At 42.1% G+C, this 26,035-nt stretch overlaps 1 protein-coding gene across 23 annotated transcripts in view; it reads left to right on the forward strand.

Annotated features, from left to right (window-relative positions):
• PCDH15 (protocadherin related 15) overlaps positions 1-26,035 on the forward strand; it is a 535,558-nt gene that overhangs the window by 69,071 nt on the left and 440,452 nt on the right. For 22 of the 23 annotated variants that reach the window (XM_083844291.1, XM_083844317.1, XM_083844318.1 and 19 more), the window contains 2 exons: positions 3,292-3,339; positions 20,611-20,672. The gene's annotated coding sequence lies outside the window, so the exon portion shown is untranslated. The other variant, XM_083844297.1, reaches the window with a different exon arrangement.

Raw genomic sequence — 26,035 nt, forward strand, 5'->3', positions numbered from 1 at the left:
GGGTGTTCTCAAGAGCAGAGTCGTCTGAACCTTTCCTCTTCTCAAACTTGTCCTTTTCTTCCCCTACAGGTGAAATATTTTATTGTGTTACAAAGAAAGAAGTGGAAAGCTTTTCTCAAAAAAAAAACACACTAGGATGTTTGAAATTTACTGAAAAATTGTTTCAGATTTAATGACAAGATTTGTTTTTCAGGCAGTTATCAATGGTAGAAATTAAGCAAGTCTTGAATTACAGCCTGGAAAATGTATTTAGTCAGCAAAATATTTTGAAATGATTACACAAACATGCAATTTGTGCTTCCTCTGTAATTTAATAGCAATGTATACATCTGCTGGCAAGGATGGCAAGGGAAGATGGCAGCAGGATTTCAGAACGCCTTTCATTGATTCCTGCATCACTGCAAGGACAGTGAAGAAATAAGAGGCCAAATGTCTGTCCAGTCTTTGCTAGGACGTTGGTTTGGGGGCTGAATGGCTGCGTGCTGCATAACCGTGTCATCCCTGCTAACTGAGGGATCCCCAGTTCTTGTCTCCCGGGATGACTTCCATATTACATGATCCTTTCAGACAAGGGTAAGAGAGAGCACTAAGCTGTATAAAAGCACATCCCTGCCTGACTCTGCCATACTGGAGTTGTTTTAGCAGTTTCATATATCCCATCATTTCCTTCTGGGAATAAATAGTTAGCATTTGTTTTGGAGCAACATCCTGGCTTTGAAGGGAAGGAATCCTTCGATTCTTAGTTTAGTGCATTTTGGGTCAGTTCAGAGTAGTTTTCTTGAATATGAAAGAAATTCCCTTTGGAGGAATTGAAGGGAGAAGCCTGGTTCCAGGGGCTCTCCCTCATAGGGGTGTGAGTGCCCACCTGCTGCCAGCTTTGAGCCACAGGTATGGTGGGGATGTGGAGTGCAGCCCAGAAGCCCAGATTTCCTAGCATGACGATGAGATGGCTACAGGTGCCTGCTGTCATCTGCTGATCCCCTCCCAAGCTGATGTCAGGGCACAGCCCGTACGGTGCTGGTACCTTCAAACACTGTAGAAAACTTGGGGATGAAGCATCACTCTTTTTCGTGTTAAAATTCAAAATGACCACAGTCTGAACAGCTTATGTTTCTGGAAGATAATATGCAGAGCTAAAAGCCCGTGATGAGCATGAGGAATGGTGTTGTGCAGCGCGTGAACAGCACAGGGCGTGATGCATCTTCATTACACAGATGTAAAACGACGATCGTTTATCTTAAAATCTGCTGGCAACAGGCATTAGGTTGTTGGTAAAGAAAGTGGTGAGCCTCGTTCCCATGGTGATGCAATTCATGGTGTTCCTCTGCACACAGGAAGGCTGGGCATTCTCCAGACAAACTAATTGCAGCCTTAATGCTGCAGGGTTTTGGGGGTGAAATATGTAATTATTTTGGTGGAATGCTGAATTGTTGCTAACCATCCAGAGCCATCCGGTATCTCATACTAAGCAGTGCACAGGCTCCGTGAGCAGCTGCCCTCCCATCCCCAGTTTTGTACCAAGGAGGGAATATGTGGTTTTTAGGAGTAAGTTTGAATAGTACTTTTACCTGCTGGAAGCAGTATTTATATATATTTAAGTAGAACTGTTTGCTTGCTTCAGAAATATAAGCAGACTTTTGATGTAATCAGCTGCAGATGGTTTATTCCTTGGGTTTGTTCTGTTTTTGTTTTTTTTTTTTTTCCTTTTTTTTTTCTTTTTTCTTCTTTTTGTGTATACATTTTATATATTAGAGGGAGAGAAATGGGAAGATATGGAGAGAATGGGTCAGTCTGACCTATTCTGGGAAAAATTTATATATTCCTACACTCACACACAGTGCCCTCTTAGTGAAGTTTACCCATTTTTACTTAAATACTTTTTTTGAAGGCTAATAAAATGCCAATTTGTTTGCCTTTATGTGACATTTTGTTTGGAGTCAGTACAATATCCACGAGCGTCCACAAACTTCCATCAATCTTAAAAAGCCTTGAGTTATTTTACAAATCCTTACTACCCAACCTACCGTGCATTTGTTCCACTTCAGAACAGAACAACAGTTTCAGTTAATGCAAAGCAAACCGACTGTACCGAAATTTGCCTCTTTTCTGCTTTAAGAGCATGGCAAACTGGCAAACTCAAATGTAATGAATAGCTTCTGTGCTGTCAATTAACAGCCTGAGAATAAGTTTTGTTGTTTTATGCTCGAGTCATAGCTCTTTGAATATTCCAACCAATTGAGTCCTATTACATAGATAACTAACGAATGTTTAAATGAGAGAGAAAACAGCAACCTGCAAAATGTCTTTGCTTCACGTGAAATTGCCTGAAAATAATGCTGACAGATGCTCTCTTAGTGAAGATCTGGATTTTGCTGAGAAAGGTGAAATGATCCCAGCAACTATACAATTCAGTTTCAAAGCCAACCACTAAGAGTTTAAAACATCCAACCAAACTGAAGGTCCTGTTCAGATGCCTTGACTCAATTTCATCCCTGTGATTTTGGTGGAGTGGATCAAGTGGAGCTTGGCCCACCGTGTAGAAGACAGTTGTGCCACGTGCACTGTGACTCCTTACTTCTGGAGCTGTCTGAAAGAGGCTTGGTTTAGGTGCACTCTGCGTGCCCAGTCTGCAAAGGAGACCATGTGCAATTCTGTAGCTTCAGATTTCAATTCTGGGCTTTACATCAGGAAATGTTCAGGGCTGAATTATGTTAAATATGGGGAACTTGCCATCAAATTTTCTGAACGACTCAGTAAACTCTCCAAACAGCTCCGTTCACGTACCACCGTGGTGACAGGTAGGTAGTAAGCAGGCACACTTCTGAAAGTTTGGCACCAGAGGCTACCAGGGGGAGGCCCGAGAGATTCCTCCAGAGGGAAAAACAGGTGCCCTACAGGTTTTATTGTTAAATGTTTTAGGTTGGGGAATGACAGAGAACATATATGAGTCTAAAGAAATTACAGATAAACGCCCGATAGATATAATTTACGGTAGATACTATAAAAGAAAGTTATTGTGAATTTTTCCTTGGTTTCTTCTTGGCAGCCTTCATGGAAATGTGTAAACTACTTCAGTGAAAACCTCAGGCATTGTTTTCTTGTTATTTTTCTTATTCGAAGCTGCCTTTATCAGGAATAAAATAGCAGATATCAAAAACTATTCTGCTCTTTTCTGTATCTTTTGTAGGCTTAAACCCGTTTTAGTAAAAAAAAATGTGTGATACTAGATGTTGTTATTAATCAGTAATTTAAATAATGAGCATGATTAATTCTGTATTTTCTGTTTTCCAGGAAATCAACATATGATCTCAACAACAAGAGCTGAGAAGTGCAATTAAGGTACCATAATTTTGCTTTTAATATGGACGTGCTTTTGGTAAAAGCGTTTTCCAAAATACACTCTCCAATAATCCATTTAATTACCTGCATTCCTGGAAGCTCAGTCCCCCTCTAGAAAGGTTGTTGCTTTTATTTCCCACTTTTTCTACTGCTGTTTCCTGAAAACTACTTTTTTTTTTTTTTACTTAGATTTCTTAACTTCTAGTGTTGTTTTTTTTTTAAGTTTAGTAGGAATATGTTGAAATGTCCGTATAGAGTTGTATGATGGGAATAATGTTTCTGTGATGTACTTGTGTCTATAAGTCACGTCCTTCAAAGATTAACTTAGAAAATGTTGTGGGGAAGTGATTGAAAATCTATCCATAGGAAGCTCTTGGAATGGTGTCTGCTGTACGCCCCATTTCACCAAGAATTAAAGTGTTGATTTGAATCACAAGATGGGAATCAGCTCAGCAACTCTGTTGTACCACAGGGAAAAGGTGGTTCTTTTTGTTGGAAATACGTACCATGACCTGAGTTCTCTCTCCTCAAGTCGTGTTTTCACTTGTAAATTTTTGTCTGGGATTTCAGACAAAGAGCAGCAAGGTAGGAGAAGGTGGAATTATTTCAGATTCCTTCTTCCCTGACATGTTGCAGTGAACTCTGCTGGTGATGTGAACTTCAGTGGAAAAAAAAATATTATTTGCTATGGAAAACACAAATGAAGTCTGAACTGTTACCAAATTAAAAACCTGATGAGCAATGTTAAGCAGTTGTTCTAAAAATGACATCAACTAATTCTTCCCAGTGCATTTCTCTTGTCAGTACTTCCATTCCACTTCTAAATGCTCTGCTATTGGTATAACACTGCCCTTGAAGGAGTAAAATGCAAAACCACGCTGGAATACCAAACGACCAGTTGAGTTGTTTCTTCCTACCAAGAGGAGAGTTGTTGTTTTTGCTGGGTCTGTGTGATTTATGTGCGGATGGGTAAGGGATAGGAAAACTGTCATTTTTATTAGTTACCTCTGTTGTAGGAACTGAATGAATTACTTTTCAGATTTCACCTCTGGCCACAGGAGTCTAGTAGCAAAAACTCTTAATGTATGTTGCAATATGGGGATGATGCCTTTGACTGGTGCATACTAACGTACGTGCAAAAAGAATTAAAAAAAAAAATCCCCCAAGTACGTGCAAATTAGGTTATTGCAACATTGTGTAATGTCTTAGGACAAGTTTTGAACACAGAGTAATCAAGAATATCATCAAAGTGGAAAGTGGGATAAAATGCAAAATTGTGATTAGAAGGAGAATTTGTCAGGCTGACTTAATGTTTCTTTTTGCTGAGGAGGTGAACGTCTCAGACTACAGTAATGCGGTGAGCTTAAGCTGCCTAGATATCAAGGAAGCATTCATTCAGTACAGTTCCCAGAGGAAATTATTATTTAAAGTGGAGATGGTGCAGATTAATACAGGAATTATAAGAAGCTGGCTCAGGCAGATAAGAAACTGGGTAAAGAGGGGACTAGGGTGGGATGTGCTGGGAGGTGAGTTACCAGGTTGCGAGAGACTTATTAGAAGTATTACTGAGGGATAAGGTCTTGTGACTAGCCCTATGCAGTATTTCCTTTAGTAACCTTGGCACAACGTTTTGATATGATTTTTTCATACTCTTCTGATATTGTGGAGGACACAAATATTGTATGGGAACCTTCTGTGGACTCTGTGGATTAGTGTAACAAAGACAGTAAAATCTAATAATAATAAGCACACTGCCGTTCTTTTAGGGACTAGTAACAGGTTATTTTTTTTTGCTGCAAACAAGGGATTCAGCATATGTAAACTCACCTTTTTTTGTTTGTTTTTACAAAAACGACATCTCTTAGCTGAATCTTTTATAATTTAAAAAGTTTTCTTTAACATCAGCTCACCAGTGAGTCCCAATTTATTCTAAATAATTTAGATCCTAGGTACTTACATTCTCTACATTCTAATAAGAGAAGTTCTTGGATTTTAAACTTCAGGTTCCAAGGGTCTGCCTGATAAAGGTGTGTGGTTTTGGTTGTGGGAGGGAACAGTGCAGTGGAACACATTACACGAGAAGAGTTGAATAACCCTGAAGCCACTGAGAAAAAGGAGAAAAGAGCCTTTTGGAGAATCCCATCCTGATTAACAGCCCCAGATTTGTGGCAAACTGGCGTCGTGCTGGTAAAAGGGAGCAAATGAACCCAACGCCGGGCCCTCCCCAGGGAAATAGGGCTCAGCCCTGCTCTGTGACTAACCCCGTGATTAAAGCCAAAAGGATGAGAAAGCTCTACTTTATTATCATATGCTTAGGAGCTGCGCTTCCGTCAGATAAAAGGAAAGCTGTTCAGATGAACAAAAAATTGGTCTGAAGATAGGAAACAGAAGGTAGGACTAAATGATCAGTTTTCTGAGTGAGAGGATGACACTAGTGGGGTCTCGGAAGAATCTGTGCTGAAACCTGTGATACTCCACTGATAAACGAACTGGAAAAGATGACAGTGTGCTGATGATGCTTTTATTCAGAGCAGTAAAGATGACTGCTGACTGTGAAAAACTGCAGGAGGATCCTGCAAAACTTAGTGGCTGGGCAAGGCACTGGCAGGTGAAATTCAGCGTAGGAGGGTGCGAAGGGAAGGAGACAAAAATCCCACACATGAGGTGACGAGTGCTGAGTGACCAGTGCCATCCACTGACCTGGGAAAATCTGGGGCATGGACAGAGCTGTGAAGTAGAAAAAGGTTCTTCTATGAAAAATATTAATTTTAGTTTCAACAGTGGTTATAAAAGCAAATACTCTATCAGGAACCAAAAGGAACCAAAATATACTGAAAATACCACATGGCTACCCTGTAAGCATATGTTTCTTTTGCTTCTTGAGTGGCATGCAGCTCTGTTCCTCTGTCTCAAACAAGTACAGCAAGGAAGGTTTGGAGGATGAAAAGGATGGCACACATTTTCCGAGGCAGGATTAATTAGAGTAGTGTGTTCCTTGGGATGGAAAAGCACCGAAGGCCTGGGAACTCCCTGGGGGCTGCCAAGAGTACGTAGGAACAACAGCAAAACTTCTGGAAGTGACTGCAGGCTGTGCCCGGCCAGCAGGACCAGGGAAGTGTCTGCACACTTCTACAGGGCTCATTTACACATGGCCTAGGCTTTGGTTTCTTGTCATTAGAGGATGATACGTTTCCACCTGGGGATGAGTACCAGCGTGGTGTGCCTCCATCCCTCCCTGTTAGAGGACTGAGTGGCATTAAGTGCTTTTGTAACAAAGTAAAGATCTGTTCGCCTTTTAAATACATATTTAGGGTTGAAGTATAAGTGAGGGGATCAAACGTAATACCGATGCAAAATCAAGTGGATTTAAGTATGTCTTGAGTATACTTTGACTGGAAATTAGAAGGCACGTAACCAAAGAGATGAGTGAAATTCTTGAGAGGCTTTCCGAACGCATCTAGGACATGAAAACAGTATTTGTTTACGATGGACCGATCCCATAGGCTATTATGGATGTTTTTGTGTAACGCATCCAGCCACCTCTGAGTGCTAGCACATCACTTGTAACCTCCGCCACTTCCCATGTCCTGCACTGTACTTTTGGAGGCTTTTGAGCTCATCCCCTTAAGGAGATCATCGTTTGGTAAGTGTGTGTGTTTTTGAAGAATGTTACTTTATGGTGTGCAGTGAATGGAGAAGGCAGACTATGATCTCCTGCAGGACATTTTGCTCTGAACATTAATTCTATGTTTGCCTGCAGTTATTGGGGATTGGTGACCCAGGTGGTCCTTTCCGGCCTCTGTTCTGGTGCACACACTGAATTCATTAGCTGGATTCAAAGCCTACACACTTTGCATTTATCTGAAAGTAGTTGAAAAGCTGTCTTCCCTCAGAGAATAAATCTCTTGCATCTGCACTTGCACTCCTGCCAACTCAGGAAACACACAACTGGCTTTGGAGCACACAGGCACATGCTACGTGAGACGGAGGTGCAGGAGCTGAATTGTAATGCAGCACTAAATCTGGGGCTACCTCAGCAAGGACAGCAGAAACAATAATATATGCAGGTCTCTGCGTAATTCCTTGCATAGGCATACAGTTACAGCGACTCTTCAGAGCTACTGTTAAAACAGAAATTAAAATACACGGAGTGTAAGATCTGCTTGGATGGTCCGTGCACTTTCTTTTGTTTCTTATAACTAACAATAATAGTAAAAATATACTATAGTAATCGAAAGGGTATAATAAAAACATTCAACGTTGGGCAAAAAATCTTCAGGCTTGTACTTGTAGAAACCCAAGGGAGGGATCTGGAGTGAGAATGTCAGCTGTAAAAATGAAAAGGCAAATTAAAAGAAGTTTAGGAATGTAACATGCACTAGTCATCTGAACTAGCACGCTTTCATAGAGTTTTTTTTTAAAAGGTTTAGAACAGTAGAAAACATTGCCCTGTCCTGTGGCTTGTCGCTGCAAATACGGTGCTAACACCTTTGTCAGGGCTGAAAAAGTCACGAGGACGTGAAAATAGTGAAGAATGAAAGAAAGTTGTAATATGAGTTGGTTCTGGGTCTTTTGAATACCAACCAAAAACTATACACATATATAGTAAGATGAAAAGCTGTTGGAAATGGAAGTACCACAAAAACACTGTCACTATTAGTTTGCATATCATATTAGGACCCTAAAGGACAAATAGTCTGGGAGAGCCGATATCCATTAGAAATGGTTGGAAGAGAAGATCTTGAACCGCAGCCAGAACCTACAGATGGAAACTTGAAATAAATAAATAAATATCAACTTAAAAGTAACCACAGTAAATTGTGCAGGGGATGCATAATATGTCCTCCATTGCTCACAGCAGCAAGCAAACATGCTGCTGCTGCATTCAGAGCAAGCTAACTGGTGGAGTAGCTTTGCAGTGAGGTTTGCTAAAAGGGAATTAGAGCCAGCCAGCCTCCTGGGAGTTTGCAAAAGTAATGTCAGGGCTCCTGGAAATAGCACAGACTGCCATTTGCACAATTCTTTTGTTGAAGAGTGTTTTATGCCTCTCATTTTCTGTAACAAGAACTAACTTTGGGATGCTTCATCCTAGATGAATCCTTTAACCTATTGAAGATAAATACAGGAAAAAGGAGAGGGAGGGGATCTGGAAAAACACTTGCATGCATGAACAAAATGGTAAAAGGCGGGTTAAAGCAGAGGGAGTCATCCCAGAATGGCCTCAAAGATGGGGTGGCACTAGCTTTAAGCTTTTGGCAGAGTCACCCTGACGATGCACGCTTTCTGTACGGTGTGCTGCCCGGTTTGCTGGGCACGTAGAGCAGCAGGCTGCTTCCAGCTGAGGAGGTCATTCCCCACCCCAGGGAGGTTTCCCTGGCTGAGACACACGAACAAAGGCAGAGGTTCTCCTTCAGGAGCGACCCCACATCAGACGGCTGGTGGCAGCAGCAGAGAACAGGGCGAACGCTCTGCCAAGAGAAGTCACACATCAAAATAGTTTTGGAGGGTTGTTCTTTTTAAGAAAGAAACAGCAAAACTCGGGAGAATATTAATGTCAAAGCAGCAACTGATAGAGTTTTCCCTTAGAAAACACACGCTAGCAGCTAGAGTTGATTTAATTGTGCTGATTATGAAATAGAAAACTGTAAACTCATTAGCAGAAGCTTAGTGTGTCAAAATTGCCTGCTGTTCTGCTCTATGAAGAGAATTTAGTATTTGGACAGCAAGGACCAAAAGCCTTGTGTGAGGACAGAAAAAAAAGTGTTTTCCCCATCAAAAATGATGTCCCAGCTTTTGAATACGAATGAGATTTCCCATTTTTTCTCTGGTATTTTTCCACAAAAAGGTGTTTTTCAAACGGTTTTCATAGCAAAATGATAGAATAATTCAGGAGCAGAAAAATGGTCTCCAATCACGTTATCTTCAAATCTGTCAGTTTTAGGCTGGGACATGCCTGTTGTCCCCATTAGCTATAAATCTAGTCCTGTAGGTAGGCATGGAAGTGACTTTTGTAGTAGCACTATGGTATTTCTGTACTCTTCTCCATTCCCTTAATGCTTTCTGTGCTTTCTGCATCCCTGCTGTGCAGTTAGGCAGTACCAAGAAGGTACTTGTATGTTAATTTTCAGCTCTCATATGCTGTGGGGCAAAGCACTGAAATTAGAGAAACTGACCTAGAAATCCTTGTTATTAAATAAACATTTACTTATAATCATTCTGAAGCTTTTGATGTACAAGTGGACTTGCTGGCAAAAGTATGCCATAAACCAAAGAAGTGATATTAACCAAGAGAAAGGGAGCAGACTTTGTGTTTTCAGATGCTAAAAACCAGTGTGAAATTAAGAAATTATTTAAAACCTGCTGCTCATTTGTGAAACGTGGTGTCTGGTGAATTTGTCTGATGTTTTCAAAGAAGGTTTTCATCGGACTCTGAAAAGAATAGCAGTACATAATTGAACTAACCCGATTTAAAGAAAAGGATATGCATTCTTCTCTGCTGACGGGCAGCGTGGCTTGTCTGGGAAGTGGTTTTAGCACCCTGTGGTGCACCCAAATGCATTCATGTCCTCTTTTGAGATGGCAAGGGGGAAATTAAGAGTACCAGGTAACTTTCTAGGGTTTTTCTGGTTTTGTTTTTAACACAATGCCTGTCACCATGAGATTTCACTGTTCCTAATGGCAAATTTGCCATCCATAAGCTTGCTTGTATGAGCATAGCAGGGGATCAAGGCCTGACTTGGTGCTGTCCGTCTGTTCCTCCTGCTAACCATGGGGCTTGACTTCTCCAGCCCCAAATTAACCCTATTTCGACAGTGATCTCCTATATTTTCTCCTCTAAACCAATGCCATAAGGAATAAAACATCGGTGCATTGTTGATCAAGTAGCAGCACCAGCAGAGTTTATTAGATTTCTCTTCCTAAACAGTTTGTATTCTTACAAGTGATAGTACGAGTTTGCTGATAGGCCACATATCTTACTTGAGCATTTCGCATTCATGCACACTGATAGTTATGCTGCAAACACGTGCTTTTGCACATAAATAGGATCATCGTCTGGAGGTAATCCAGTTTACAGATATTCTCCGTTAAGAAACTGCAGGTCTAATCTGAATAGTCCGACTGGAAGCCCCATGCTTTCACTAGCATTTCATCAGTATTGCTCAGATTATCTGCAGATCCTGAACTAATATAAGGCCCCTCTAATAACCCAGATTGTTCCTCCTGCTTTTGCTCTGTAGTTTTATGGAAGCCCCTGCTTCCATGGTTTCCTTTGCTGTAATGTCACCTATTTATACAGCATGCCTTGGGGAAGTAGTTATTGGGGTTTCCAAGAAGAGGTGCAAGACAAAGGAAGAGGAAGGAAAGTATGTTTTTGTGGGTATTGTAAATTGGTAGAATACAGGTGCCATTAAAGGAATTCCTGCATGGAAGCTAGAGTCAGCCTTAGTGGATTTTGCAGGTTTGGCTTCCAAAAGAGAGCTGGCAGTCAGATCTGGGCTTGCTGCCTGAGACACTGCCTTCATGAAGAAATGGGCACTCCTCTTTGAGTATGATGCTGTTGTATTATTGAGTCCATTATCTGTATATATTTCTGTCCACGCTTCAACAAGATTGATTACTTTGATTTAATATAATTTAGTCTGAGGCCCTGGCGTTTCTTGGTTTAATTCTCCAATGATTATTTACATGGACAGTGAGAAGGACTGCCTGTATTGAAGAGTAAAATATTTCTATAATAAAAATAAATAACAGAAACACTGACCTTTCAGTCCCAAGGAAAGTGTCTGCTTAAGAACTTTACAGCTGCTTGCCTCAGTGCAGACTGGCATTTGCAAGGTTAATAAGTTGGTTATTTGGATGTAAGTCAATACAGAAGGAAAAACAGTCTCAACGGTTATGATAGCAGTCCACTTTTTCATTAAGTAATAGATAATATATAACCATCAGTTATACGTGTCACCATCAGTGCATAGTTTAGATGATGGCTGCTGTTAAGTATCAGTATAGAGGTGAGGTGTGAAGACAGTGAAAATAATGAAAGATTTGATACATTTGATGAGGAGAAAAATGCCAATCAGTGACTTTGTCAATTATGCTTTAAAGCATCTTTGCAACCAACTGTCTGTGTTGATAAGTCAGTATCGTATCTAGGGATTAGAAGCAGGCCTTTGAATATGAGTCATCATGAATTCTAATCAAGATGTGCTAGCATATGATACAGATTTATTTCTTTTTTCTTTATTAGCATTGCCCTTTGAAGAACCTGCATCTTTTCATATGCTTTTCTGATAACCAGAAGGGTCAGCAGTTCCCTCCAACCAGCCATAGCAGCAGGCAAACCGCCCGCACTCCTTGTTCTTTACTTTAGCCTAGGCTTCTTTCAGATCTTCCACAAATGCTTGGAAATTTATTATTGGCATAGTCAGAATCACTGGTGCACACCAACCCTGGTGTGTTTTAACCCAAGGGTACGGCTGCTGGGGATCTGGAGAAGTCTGCAGGGAGGTCTGTATCCTTTTTTGCATGCAGGCACAGCAGAAACCTAGAGGACAGTTACAAAGTCTTGTACGACATGGAGTGAGGGAGAGGAACACAAGACCGTGACCTTCCCGATGCTGCTGGTTCCCTGAGGTTAGGATGGATCCATCATTTTGGTTGAGAAGTTCAGCAGTGCTAGTGTAGACTTTGCTACTATAAATGTAATTGCTTCAGAGTGACACTTAAAAACTTTACAGTCGCTGAAGAGCACACAAATGCCATTAGGAGAATGACAAGTCTGCCTGGATTCAGCTCACAAGGTTCATGTGCTGTGGCAGCGTGGCCCCTCTGAACAATCTCGTACCCTCTTCTTCTCCATCTTTCCATTAGCAGATTTCATTTTTGGAGATCTGGACACGTTGTTACGCCCACTGTTGCTTTTCCGGGCAGATTAAACTGTTTATTTAGAGGCTTCCCAGCTTATCCTATGCTTCTGACACTCAGGGACCAGTGACTAATTCAGAGTGGGCGTTTTATTAAATGTGAGTGCTTATAAAATCACACTGACTGCAAGACCCATTGCTTCTGACTTTATGGTCACTGCAAACCCTGTTTTTGCAACCACAGTTTGCCTTCATTGAGCTGACAAACTTTTAATCCTTACATGGGTAGAGATCAGAAAATATTTGTTGGTGTTCTGCTGTTTCACGTTTCCAAACACATGCAGCCCTGTCTGTACAAGAAACTGTTCCAAATCAAGCTAGAGCTGAGACAGAGCATACCATTTTTCTTCCATCCCACAAAACTTTAAATGTGATATTTCTGAAATTGTGTGTATGGAAAGGTTGGAGTGCCAGCCTTTCATCTTTTCTTGTGGTGCTTGAACAAGGCAGCAGGCGTGGAGCTGAGATGGATAACTCTTTCCCTGTGCCCTGCTCATGGGTTGTGTGTTTGAGAACATTGCCTTTGGCTATCTCTGCCAAGTTCAAATGCTGTCATCCACACGAGGAGACATCACTGCCTGCCCATCTGCAGGAGTTAGCAGTAATGACTTGGCCTGCAACACCGAAACTTCTCAAGGATGCTTCCTTCATGCAGACTCAGCTCCCTCCTCGGGTGCTCTGGAGCCTCCTTTTGGACCATGTTGGCATTGCTCGTGATGGTACGTGTACTGGGCTCTGTCCCCTTGCAAAGTGAGCGATGCCAAGCTCTGGCAAGGCCACCTCGTGTGCCTCCCCACTGACAGGTGTTGGGGAAATCCTGCCTCAAATTCATTCCAAAGGTAGCCCTGAACGTTTACCAGAATTGGGACATACTTTACTTGCCCTTGTCTTAAAGCTGCTATTAAGGACAGAAAAGAAGGAACTGAATACATTTGCTAGTTATGTGATAGGTCTTTTGGGACATTCCCACACTTTGATAAATCCAGGCTGTCCCCATACCCAACACTGGAACTCTTAGAAAAAGAGCATGTAGAGTGCATATATATTAATCTGCTTTAAAATTCTTGGCAAGCCTCCATCCCGAGTACCAAGGCAAAGCCAACACCATCTCCTTCTGTCCCCGGGACCTGCAAGTCAGCAGAGTGAAGCAGCCCACTGGCTTTTATTAGACAGTGTGCACTTGGCATAACAGCCAGGTCAGATGCCAAGTTTGGGAGAGCAGTAGCTCAGCTCTTGTTTGAGTAATGGACTGAATGCCTTGTCTGAATTGCCTTGATTGTCCTCCAGGGAAACATGACCTCGACAGTGAGGTCCATATTGCTGCATCTCAAAGAAAGAGGTACTTCCTTGGAGGTCACTAGTTTTTCAGGGTAGCAGTGGCAGTGTCCACCAGTTTGTTTCGATTTCCAGGGCTAAAGCAATATGGCTTAGGAACCGGAGAGGTCACATCTGTGCTATCCCCACAGTACATGGATAAGTACTTTCCTGATAAGGTGCCTTCACAGCAAAGAGAAAAAACTGATCTTAAAATTCCTTTTATCCCTGGTGGGGTTTTTGTTTTGTTTTTGTTTGTGGGTTTTTTTTGGTGGTTGTTGTTGTTTTCCTGTGGGAAAACTAGCCTTGAAACAATCTAATTTATGACATTCCTTCTCTGTAGTTTTAAGAGTTGGTGCCCTAAACACTTCTGCTCCAGCTTGATTTAGGAAGGAAGTCTTCAGCATATGCGGTGATGAATTGCCTTAAAACATGGCTAGGCCCCCTCCCTTGCCCTGCCTGATGTACGGGGCATCCCTGCTTCCTCCTCCTCCTGTGCTAAAAGCACCGTCCTTCCAGGATGCAGCGATTTGGTGAAAGCTCCTTCATCCTTTGTGCTGAAAACAGTGCTGTGGAGTAAGAGTTATCTCTGTCTGTGCTGTGCTTTAAAAGCAAGCCGAGCTCAGACAATTGCACTGAGGTTAGAGGAAGAAACCATGAAGTTCTGCTTCAGACACTGAAATTCAGTGGGCTGAAATAAAATATATCTTAATTTTGGTTTTGCTGTATAATCTACATCAACCCCCCTGAAGTTGCTGGTGCTTTACTTTCTGCGTATGAGTACTTTTACTCTACTGATTTATTACTTTTCAAGCAGAAGCTAGTATACCTGTGACTGAGTTACCTTTGAATTTTGACCTCAGATCAGCCTCTAGTGAACAGGCTTCCTAACTAAAGCACTTTCAACAGTACATCTTTATTATGACCCAGTCAGAGGATACAGAAATCACGGAGCTGCAAATGTATGAGAGAGACTGTCAGGACTTGGCTTGCTCTGATGATGATTTCCATAGACTTTTTTTTCCTTTTTTTTTTCTTTTTACTCTACCAAAAATGGTAAAATATTTTTATCATTGGTATATTTCTGCTTAGATGAAAGTTCTTGCTATAATGATACCGAACATCTGCAAATCGCAAGGCTTGCTCCCTTCACCTTAGATTGCCACATTCCTCCTTTTAGCTGCGTTACGAGGTTATGGCCCCATCAGGTATCAAGTGCTAGTCCTACAAAATTAATTCAACAGACCTCGAGGTTTCTGAGGGTCAGATAATACCGCTGGTTATAAACCCATGGAGTACCCCACTGCACACACACAGCTTCTTCCTGACATGATGCGAGATAAAAACTGCTGAGGCTGTGAAAACACTCAGTCTAGTTGTCCGTGAACAAAAACTGCACCATATATTCATGATTTCAGGGTATCTCCCGAAGCATTTAATTGTTGTAAGAGAATTTCCACATCCTAGATTAGTGACTGTCAACAAGAAGCAGTGACACCAAAGAACCTGAGCGCTTCAGCCACCTCCATAAAATGTGTAAGTGCTGATGGCTGGAAGCAGCTTGCTGAGACTGTGTTGTGTGGCTGCCACTAGGATTGGCATTGGGATCCAGCTAGGCTATTAGTTTTAAAGAGAAATAAGTTATTGCAAGAATTTTATGCAAGAAGAAAAATCTCCCATCTCTCAACCTCATTTATTTTCCTGAAGGAACACGTAGTAGCAACCATTGCAACACAAAGACAAATTGAATATGCAGGTAGTTAATTTAACATCTCATTCAACATGTCCCGCTGTCCTTTTTTTCCTTTCTGATTTCTCAGGAGTGTTTGAAATGCTAAAAGGCAAAATAGACCCAAATAAAACATGAACAGAAAACACTTGAAAAATAAAATGGGTAAAGGCATCATTGTCATTGAAGGTGACAAAGTGCAACTGGAAAATGATATTTTCCATGCTTCCGCTAGCCCTGTTGGAAGGTTCTGCCATGATAGATAGCACTGCTTTTAGGACAAAACGTAACTTTTTCTGAACAGATAGAACTTCTGCAACAATTGCAATTTTTTGTTTTCTTACACACATGGGATAAAGAAAGGCACAACTGTGACTCATCAGTAAAGCAGGATACGAACTCATATGCCTAAAAGCTACCTTACACATCAGACTCTTTCAGATTTAGATTGCTGCTTTGTAACATATTTTTTTCGGAGCCAGCAGCACTGCTGCCATCATCTTAACCCTTTTGCAGGCTTCTTGCTTCTGCCGTGTTCCTTTGTCCCTTGCTTGCCTGCCATCAGCTTCAGCAGCACCTCTGAGGAGAGCAAGTAGGGCCAGGTGCTTCAGATGCTGACTGTTGAAAGGGAGAGACATTGAAAAGGAAAGAAATTTTGTCTTCTTAGAATAGAGTTATATCAATTTCCTATTACGTGTTCACATTTTCTGTTTCACCTAAGTCAAGGTATACCATATGTATCGAGTAGAACCAAAAGGACAGAGGTGAGTTAACTGTACTTGCAGTATGAGTGCAATGTACGTTTCCTCCTCCCTTTCTCACACACAGATGTAAATCTTGGTAGGATTTACCTGGCCATTGTTTTATTTATTAAGCTGCAACAGCAATTTTGTGCTTTCTTGGCCTTGGCCAGTTTGCTCCAAGTGCATGTCCTGCTTCCTCGGAGAGGTCTGCCAGCAGCTGCAAGGTCTTTATGGACAGACTGAAAAATGAAACACGAGCAGAATTTAATCGGGGGCTAAACTCAAGTTATGTATAAATAATCTCAGTTTGGGCAAGATAGGATGGTCGTTCTATTTACTTACATTGATAGAAATGTTTTGAATTGCGTCTGAAGTGGTATTGCAGCTTTTTTCAGGCTGTGGGCAGGCAGGGTTTTTGGTAATTCGGGTAGGTAAAGCCATCTCTGTTTGCTTTTATCACCCTTGCAGGTTCTGTTGAATTAAGCTCAGAAGTCTGGTATTTTTCTGCTATTCACAGTTACTTTCCTTTGTAAATAATTCCTCTTTATAACACTTTAATGAATGTGATTGTTGTTATTCTTGCAGTCTTTATTCACAGGATGCATTTTGCAAATCCCTTAATACTCCTGTTGTTGCTGAGTGCTGTTAGAGTGCTCTCCCTCTGTCTGTAAGCTCAGTGCCCAGGACTGGGCGCCTTGCCTCGCTGGGGAACACCACTCCAGAGCAGAGTCTGAATTTTCTTCCTGCACTGGGTGGATGCCGCTCCAGCCGAGTTCTGGTTTGTCATTCCAGTATTGCTGTGATGCTCTGTGGTCTCCCCAGTATTTCTGCTCATTGCCGAGCAGCCCCATCCCCGTGCTGTACCTGTGCCATACGCAGGTGGTTTCTTCTTCTTGTGTGGAGGACTGGATGCTTGTCCATCTTCGCTTGCCAGCTGATGCATGGGGTCTCCCATGTGGTTTTCTGGTTAGGGAACCATATCTAAATTAAGCCAAAAACCACAACAGAAACCTGAATGTGAATGAACTAAGTTCTTGTAGACTTGAATTGTGAAATGCCTTCATTTGGATGCCAGAGTTGTTCTTTTTTATTTCTGTTGATTTTCGATAAAGTTTTCTCTTAATTATCCACTGTTTTCTAGTTGAAGTAAAATAGTGACAGTGAGAGCTCATTCTAAAAAAAATAAAATAAAATTGAAAGAAAGGACAACCTCATTGAGCAAATTGCTTCAAATACACCTCAGCACTGTCCAAGCTCCTAGGCTCCACTTCACAGCACAACCAGCTTCGTGAAGAGGTAGGGCCAGTGCAGAGGGGGGGAATTCCAGCTGTGTCTGAAAGCAGGGGTGAATACAGATTCAGGCAGTGACCAGGTTACCTCGCTTTCCTCCTGGGGCTGGCAGCAGGACGCCGGTAGTCTGCAGGTTGGGTAAGCTGAGATTTTCTCAGTGCATTCCCCCAGTCCTGATGTAGAGCCTCTCGCCAGGTTACTCAGTAGCATGTACAGGTGCCCAGGTAATTTCTGAATACAACACGCATTTTGATTTCAACTGTAAATCATAGTGCCTGAAGGCAGAAGTCCATTTTGCTCTAATTAAAGATTCAGGGCAATAGCACTGATGGTGGAGAGGGAACATGAAGCCTTACCTGTTCCAATTAAGCTAACTCTTATTTTCCAGTTTTTATTTTTGGTTTTTAATTAGCATAATGACTGTGCTTACCAGGAGCTTCTCAATGTACTTGCTAACGAGATAAAGTCAGAAAATAGATTTGGGATTATTTCAAAGTTCTGGATTAAATGTTTCAGTGTTTTAGTGATTTACCCCCTCCTCACTATGCTAGTAGTAGGTTCACAGGAGCCTTTCTGATTTGCCAGTGACCTGCGTAGCCAAATTGCTTTCTGCAGTAATTCAGCTTTATTGCTATAGTATTATTTTACCTAATTTTCTGCATAACCAGATGTGCAAGAAATCTGAGGCAAAAGACCATGAAATGGAGCAAATATGCCTGAGTCTTGCCAGCTGGTGCGTTTTTCCCTGTACGAGCAGGGTTGCAGCAGTGGCTGGAAGAAGTCCCTGGCGTGATGGAGAAGGAAGAGGAAGAAAGGAGAAGGCAGGAGCTTGTGCCTTGGGCATTGAAACATCTTTCTGCAGCTGCCTAAGCAAACGACTCCAGGAGTAAAAAGTGTGTTACAAACAGCAGTGACAGCAGCCAGAAATACCAACCTGTGCAAAAGCAACTGGTCAGGATGGGTTTCATTTCTTGAGACGTGGTCTGAAAAGTGCTGCCTTAGGATGGGAAGGGCCCAAAGGGTCTGCATCAGGAAAGTCTCATCTGCTGTAGGCCTCATCTTCCTAGCCTGAAGAACAGGTCCTCACAGTGCCTTCAGCTGCAAGCCCTCACACTAATAATGTTTTGTAATGAGCCAGAGCGAGTCTAGGTTTGTGGTTTTGTGCAAAATCTTTGTTTGAGACGTAACCTTTTGTATTTACTTGTTCAGTTGAAATGAAAGTTTCTGTTGCATTAATGCTGGAATGCACTACAGCATTTGGATTACTCCCGGAGGAGCAAACCATAAGCAAGTCGTTTCAAAGAATCCAGCTTCTCTTAGTTTATATTCAATTACATGGTTGTTTTCCAGGGTGAAAGAGAGGATAGTTGTCTGTGCTACTTTTATGGCCACTTTCTTTAATCTGCTTGTGGAGGGCGCTTTAATTCTACCCAGGCAGTTTGTTTAGTTTGCAGAGGCCTGTATGCCTGGGGTGGGGAGTTGCTGGCTCCCACTCAAACAAACGATTTTTGTAAGCAGGGCTGTATATAACTGAGATTACAGACCAGCAGAAGCATTCTTAATTGTGCCTCCTGTACGTCCCTCTCCTTGTCCACTTTGCAGAACAGCGCGTTTCTGCGTGCTGTGGGGAAGGTGATGCCCAGCGTCCCTTGTGGTTTCCAGCCTGAGGTGTGCTCTTTCACCTCAGAAGCAGTGCTGCCACTTATTTTAGGAGCACAGCCTGGACGTGATGTAGATTACCTCCGAGATGGAATGAGCGACCCTCCTGGCATGCACTAGTCAGGACTGCCCCGCCCCTCATGCTTAAATTGTGGATTCATCCTCTCATCCCTTCTTTGTTCTTTGTGGTCATCAGGAAATAATTTCTCAAGCCATCTGGATTTCTGTTTAATCTTTTTGAAGAGCACTTATGGGTAACTTGAGAAAGTATAAAAACTGCATAGCAAAATAGGAGCGACCTCGTGCCGAATGGAAGATCTTGTGAAGAATGCCATGCAACCTATTTTAACTTTAAAGAAGAAAAATTCCACTTCCAAAACATCCTGAACTAGCAGCACTTCGATCCTCCTTAATTTCTGTGTACCATGTAATTCTGCTGGTGTGTGCAGCCGTAGGCATCTTTACTCGCTGACGAAGTTGTAACAGTATCTATGATTTGCCCAGGGCTGTCATGACCCAAAGCTGCTGCTCCAAAGCCTTGCCACGCATCTCTTTCTTCTTGTTGACCCTTTTTGAGCTAGTTTTTTTTTTTTAATTCATGATAGATTCTTCCTTTCCTTTTTTGTTTGCTTCTGTCAATTATTTTCATTTTTGACTTTTTGCTTTTGTGCATTGCACTACCTGTTTCCTTCTACAAAAGGAAGTCCAGAGGTAGAGCACTATCTGCAGGAGAGTGATATTTCCTGAGAGAAAGGAAATTCCTCCAGGCTACCTCAGTAAGGCAACACATAACTTCTTCCTTTCACGCTGCCATTTGACTCCATAGTAACGTGGTTAATGTTTTGCAGACTTTTAGGGGAGCATTAGTGAAAAGTATCAGTGAGGATATGTCCCAGAGCACTTGATTTTATTTCTGTAGTTGGAATATAGTTATTTTCTGGCTGTAGAGCTGCATAATGTGTTATTTTCTCACCATTTTTTCAATTACTTCAGACTGACATGTAGCTTCGGGCCTTAATTTTTTTCCAGGCATTTGCTAAAGGGGGTTGCATATTTCTATCTGCTTTAGTGGATGTGTGCAGATGTGGGCTTTGTGAGTAAACTGCAGTTTAGTTGGCTTTGAAACTAATTCAGTCAAATCTGTTTTCCTTTCTGGCTTTTAAACCAGGTGTTTTGTAAGTTCACGTTACCAGCCAAAGTGGTCCTCTCACTAGCATGGCAGTCTGTGCCTAGATAGTCCTTTTCTTTCAATGTCAGTTCCACTTCACAACAGTAATGATGTTTCTATACAAGTGTCTTTGCTCTACACATCAGAACTTACTAAATATAAGAAGCTTTGTGATAAGAGAAAATAGCTTGAGTTGCTGCTCAGTTTTGTCTGAGAATTTTAGAAAAAAGATTAGGAGGGGAATAAGGGACCTTCAAAAACATATCTGGTGCGTGGAGTTTGGCAAGAAGTCAAATGGCTTTTTGCAGTCTCCTCACTCCTTTGCCACTTGCATGCATTATTTGTTCTTTCAGGATGGGACAGAAAGTGTAAATATTAGCAAAATTGTTTAGTTGCATTCTGTTAAATGAGAAAGAATAACTTTTTCCCAATTTTTTGTCCCTTTAGGACATCACTCAAAGACATTGCAGCAAACTTCGATGGAGCATGAAGAAGGCTCAGAAGTTCACGTAAGTCTGTATCTTCACAAATGCAAATGACAAAAGCATCTGTTACCTCGCTAGCTCTTTTCAGTGTAAGAGAACTCATACAACAGAAACCACTGATAGAAAGGGAATGACAAGACTGTGGAGACAGGAGGCACTAACATTAATGAACAAGGTTAAAAATAATGTGACAGGTAAGAATTACTTGTCAGTGTCTTTGACTTTTGGGGAGCAGTGACAACTTGCATCACCCAGGAGTCTAGATAGAGCTATAATACACCACTGACTTCCTGTTCATGGTTTCTTTGTTTTTTTGGGGGCAGTTGTTTTTTTCCTTTTTGCACTCAGCAAGTGTCAGAGCACAGCAATGATGGGGCCTTGCTGGGGACCAGCGCAGTGTGCTGTCCCACCACCCCAGTGAGGGCAAGCCAGGGGGCCTGCAAGGTGCGTTAGTGCCCATGGGGCCCTGACATCACCTGTTAACATACACATTTTCAGGCATTATTTTGTTGCACTCTCAGCTATTTGTGTTTGTAGATGCATTAACACCTGTTCTGCATTCCAAAAATAAGCAGGGCATTAACTCACCATGAGGACAGCTCTGCCTGTGGTAATTGCATAGCTAATTTCTGAGTCACACAAAGGTTGGTAAAGCCATAAAAAGTTACTAAAGCATAGCTGAAATTACGTTATGGTGGGCTGGTGCTGTATTGATTGCTATTCTTACTGGGCCATATAAGGTAAAGCATATTGTATCTATTCTCCAGTTTTTTTCTGTTGTACCTAAATCAAGTTTTATCCTAGATTTTACATTTTCCTTGGGTAATGGGTTAATTGTATATCCTACCATGAAATGAATAATGAAGCTATTAGCAGCATGCCTGAATCTGTGTCCAGTACATGCATGAAAATCAAAGAGGAGTTATATGAGACTACATTATGCTGTAGTTCCTGTTTACTAGACTGTGTTTTCCTTTTGTTTTGGCTTAGTGTGACTTTCTGAAGGAAAAGAAGTACTTTGTTTGCCTGTGAGCACCATGGAAATAAGATGGCCTGCTGCATTTTCTAGCTTAGTTGCAAGAAAGTGATTTCTGCTTAATGAAGTAAATGACTGGGGAAATGCATTGCTGTAAGGTCTGTCAGTGCAAACTGCAGCAGAGCGTAGGATTTGGGGCTGGAGAAATCCCATTGCGTTAATCCATAAATCCATAGAATTACCTGGAAGGCTTTCAATGCAAGGGAATAATTAGAGGAGATCCCAGTTTTTAATATTGTATTTAACATTTCTGGCTATTTCTGGTACTTTATTTTCTTTTATTCACTGCCCTCTAGAGGTCTTGCAAATGGAATTAGATGAAGGGAAAATAATATTGCAGCAATGACCGTCTCTGGCTGGTGCTGCTGTGCACTGGCTTGTACAATCTTTTAAGATAATTGCAGAGGTGCTCCTAGAGCTGAATGATGTTTTTCCACATTCACTAGGAAGGAAAAAAATATTTACAGAGGGAGGAATTCAGGTTTTAACACAGCGACTGGCAATGCCAGCTCATGTGACTACAAAAGGTATTGCATGATGTTTCACATAAGAGCATGCCTGCTTTGCTACAGCTGGTAAGATGGCAAAATGTGAGCAGTGCATCAGATGTTTGACTATTTATCCCTTTTAACGTGTTTGTGTTAAAAGCAGTTTTCAGGGGAGAGATCATTTTTATATATATGAGGTGCAGAAATGCTTCTGAACCTGTTGCTTGTGCTCTCAGCAAGAGCACGGTGAGGCCTGGTGTCCTGGCAGCTCTGTGTCCCCTGCCTGGGCCCTGGGTTCCCTCACAAGGCACCAGCTTGGGGCCGTTCCCTCTCCCGGGGAGTCAGAACAACCACCTCGTTAGCAGATGTCATCTAACGAACACTAAGTGTAACCCACAGCCTTGGAGGGATGTTGGGGAACAGCTCTCCTCTGCCTGGCTGCCTGCTCTCAGGAATGGTTTGCGTCTCCAAAGCTTTGACACCGCCACCCAAAATCTTTGGGGAAGGACACACGGGCAGTAGCATGGGGTGGTTAAGTAAGCCTCCCTTCTTGGAGAAACCCAGCTGAAAGTGGAAATGCCATCTTTAAAGTATGGCAAGACTTCAGTACAAGTTTTGTTGCATGGACTTGGTGCATCATAGGGTGACACAGTTGGTGCTGGGCCCTAACATCCACTGACAGGTACAGGAGAGTTTGTGCAGACTGACTCGAGCTTGGTCCCCTTAGGTGGCTGGACTGCGGCTGCAGAAAGACCAGGACTCTCCTGGATTTCAGAGTTTTATTCTCCAGGAATCCAGTTTTTGTGCTCCTAGACCTTGCTGCAGTGCAAACCACCATGCAGTGAGGTGGGAACGATGATGATGGTCACTTCAGAAGTGGGCGTCTGGCCTGAACTGCAGCACTCCTGCAGGGACATCCTTAATATATCAGCATCTCTGTCCTAAACAGGAATGAGATTATTCATGGATCTCTGATGCAGTAATTACATAGCTTCTGTAGATTTATGTATGATACTTATCTCTGTGATTTGTCTCTCCTGTGTACATCCCTAAATTTATTTTCCCTGTTCAAGATACAGTTATAGGTAGTTTTATAGACTCTGAAGTTTGAACTTCAGTTGAATTGTATCTCAGCACTGGGCAATTCCTCCCCAAAGAGAATTTGTTCCTAAATTATACTCCCAAACAGAGAGAAATCTTGTCAGCTATTGCAAGTGTACAGAGGCACAAGAAAAGCCACGGAGATAAGTCGGCCTGGCTCTACACCGGTGCCTGCTGCCTGTGTGGGCACCCAGAATTAGTCAGCACTTTTTGAAACTTAGTTGTGGAAGATGAATATGGAAAATGAATTTACACAGATCTGCAGCTTTGCATTATTCTTCCTAATTTTCCGGTTGATTGGGGATTTGGTGCATCACAGAAGGATTTCTCTTCCTTGGTGTCAGAGTCTTGGAGCGCAAATAAGCCATTGCAAATTGTCACTTACAGCAAAATGTTTTATTATTGATGAGATTTTTGAGATTTAACAAGGAAGGAGCTCTGAAGCATTTGCCTTCTTATAGGAGCTTTCGGTCACAGTAATGAGTATAAGAAAAGTGTAAAATATCCAGAGAGAATTCCTCCAGAGAACTATAGGTAATAAGAGTATGAAAAGATAAAGAGGTCAGATGGGTACATTTAGGATGTAGGCAAAAATAGGGAAGGAGATTAGCGGTCGTGAGTTGTAGACCCTTTGGGAGAAGAGGAAAATAATCTTCTGTTCTTTCTCCAGTGTTTTCCCACATACCAGGCCTTCCCGTCAGCAGCTGCTGTTGGAAGGTGCCTGCCTGCTGTTCTCTCCTTCCAGCCTCTCGATGCTCCTCTGTCTGACCCTGTGCACTGTCAGTGCCAGGGGAGATCAGCTCCCAAATGCTGCCGCTGCTTTCTGTTGCCTCCTGGAAGCTGTTTGTGCATGCCCAGCCTTCCTGTTGTCAGTGAGGAGCCCACTGCCATGCTCCAAATGATGATCATTGCGATATCTGGCGGGAAGCATCCTGCTTTTATTACTGCACAAATGTGGTCTAGCTCGCTGAGGGTAAATGCTGGGAGGTGGTAATTTTGCTGTGTGTTAGCGTTAGCCTGAAAGGGTCTTCCAATAACACAGCAACTTTAAGGCAGAGCAGGACAAAGCAGGTAGTACCTGTTAATTGCAGTCAATTTGATTTTTGGATCAGAACTTATTTCTGTAGTCAGCAGTTTAAGGACTAACTTTGTCTTTGGTTTCCCTGGGTGATTCTCAGTAGAGGTACCCTCTCTCAGCTGCAGTGCTCTCACCATTAATTACACCTGCGATGCCTTTCCTTTATAGCTCCTTCTCTGCGAGCCTGAGTGTAATGGCAGGGTAGTATAACTCCTAATGCTTTCATTAAGAGACACAACAGAGGCAGCCTGAAAGCAGTTACCTGTGCTGAACAGCGAACTCATGAAGAACCTCGCCATGCAACTGCGAAGTAGTAAACTGGCGATTGTGGCCCATTTTCTGTAAGTAGGGCCATTACAAAGCCATCGCTGTAGTGGCAACAAGCTGATGCCTTGGCAGTATCATCCCAGCACTCTGTGTTTGGATGTGTTATGCTCGCAGAGGTACTGAGCATACAAGTGCCTGTAGGAGAGAAGGGCATTGCTCTGCACTTGTTGGAACACACTGGGTGCCCTGGAATGATGTACAGTACCCCTGCCTTTGCTTACATGTTTCTTAATATATGCTGATCTAGGATTTAAAAAAGAAAGCTTTGTAGTTTCATATCTATTTCTTTATGCAGTGAAATAGAATACATCAGGAAAATACTCCTAAATCCCTAACCTCTGGGAACTAATACCTCCTTAGTGAATCTTTGTTTAATATCAAAACAGAGTGCTAACTAGTGCCAGTATTGCCTGTCTCACTCAGCCATTGATGCTTTTTTGTTTTGTTCCATTTTCACTAGGTAATGCTTCAGTTAATACCTAAATACACAACTTGTCACATCACTGTTGCAGGTTATCCAGGATGCTCAGCAGGGAACCTGTAGGCAAGGGGAGGGGTGGTGCCCCCAGTGTAGACAGAAATAACAACTTGGCAGGCTAGCCAGCAGCATAAAAAGTTGACCTGCCCGATGAGCTTTCAGTGCCGTGGATGCAGAGTGACTGCAGGTATTAGTACATTCGCGAGGGCTCTCATTTATTCTCAGCTGCTGTAGAGACAGAAATAAAAAGCTCCCAATACTGGGTCTGAAATGGGATTATATCTGGATAAGCTGTTTCTCTTTCATTACCATTTTAAGTGTCTGCTTTTCTATCGGTTCTCTTTGATTGGTATTTAAAAATGGTACTGGATTGTTTACCTTGATGGAGACTGAGATAATCCCTAGACTACTTGAATGACTTGAGTATTTGGAGCAATTTCTCAGAGCAGAGTATTGGCTGCATTGATTTGTCTGGAATCAAAGAGAGGGTTTTTCCTTTTTTAAATCCAAATGGGAGACGAATTCTAGTGAGGTTGGTTTATTTATTTTTATTTTATTTTTTCGCAAGTCAGCTTTTCTGCTCCCTGATTTCAACCCTCTTGTGTGTATAGGACCAATGTATTCAATGCAGCATTCGCTGATTTCTCTCCCCATTTGCTGTTCAATACCTTGGCTGCAATTGCTAATGAAATTGCCACTTAGTACTTGCAACATTGGTGACTTCTGTGGTCATTATCAACTTGGCAGAGATTACCTAACTAGAAGGAGGTGTTTCCTGTAACTTGGCAGTCTTGAAATGGTCCCTGCTCCAGGAGGGCCAGCCTGGTGACATGCCCTACCTGCTCTCAGTAGCCCCAGCAGCAGTCCAAAGTGCCTAGG

The sequence above is a fragment of the Anser anser genome (genome assembly GCF_964211835.1).
Source record: "Anser anser genome assembly, chromosome: 7".
In the NCBI taxonomy this organism is placed as follows: Eukaryota; Metazoa; Chordata; class Aves; order Anseriformes; family Anatidae; genus Anser; species Anser anser.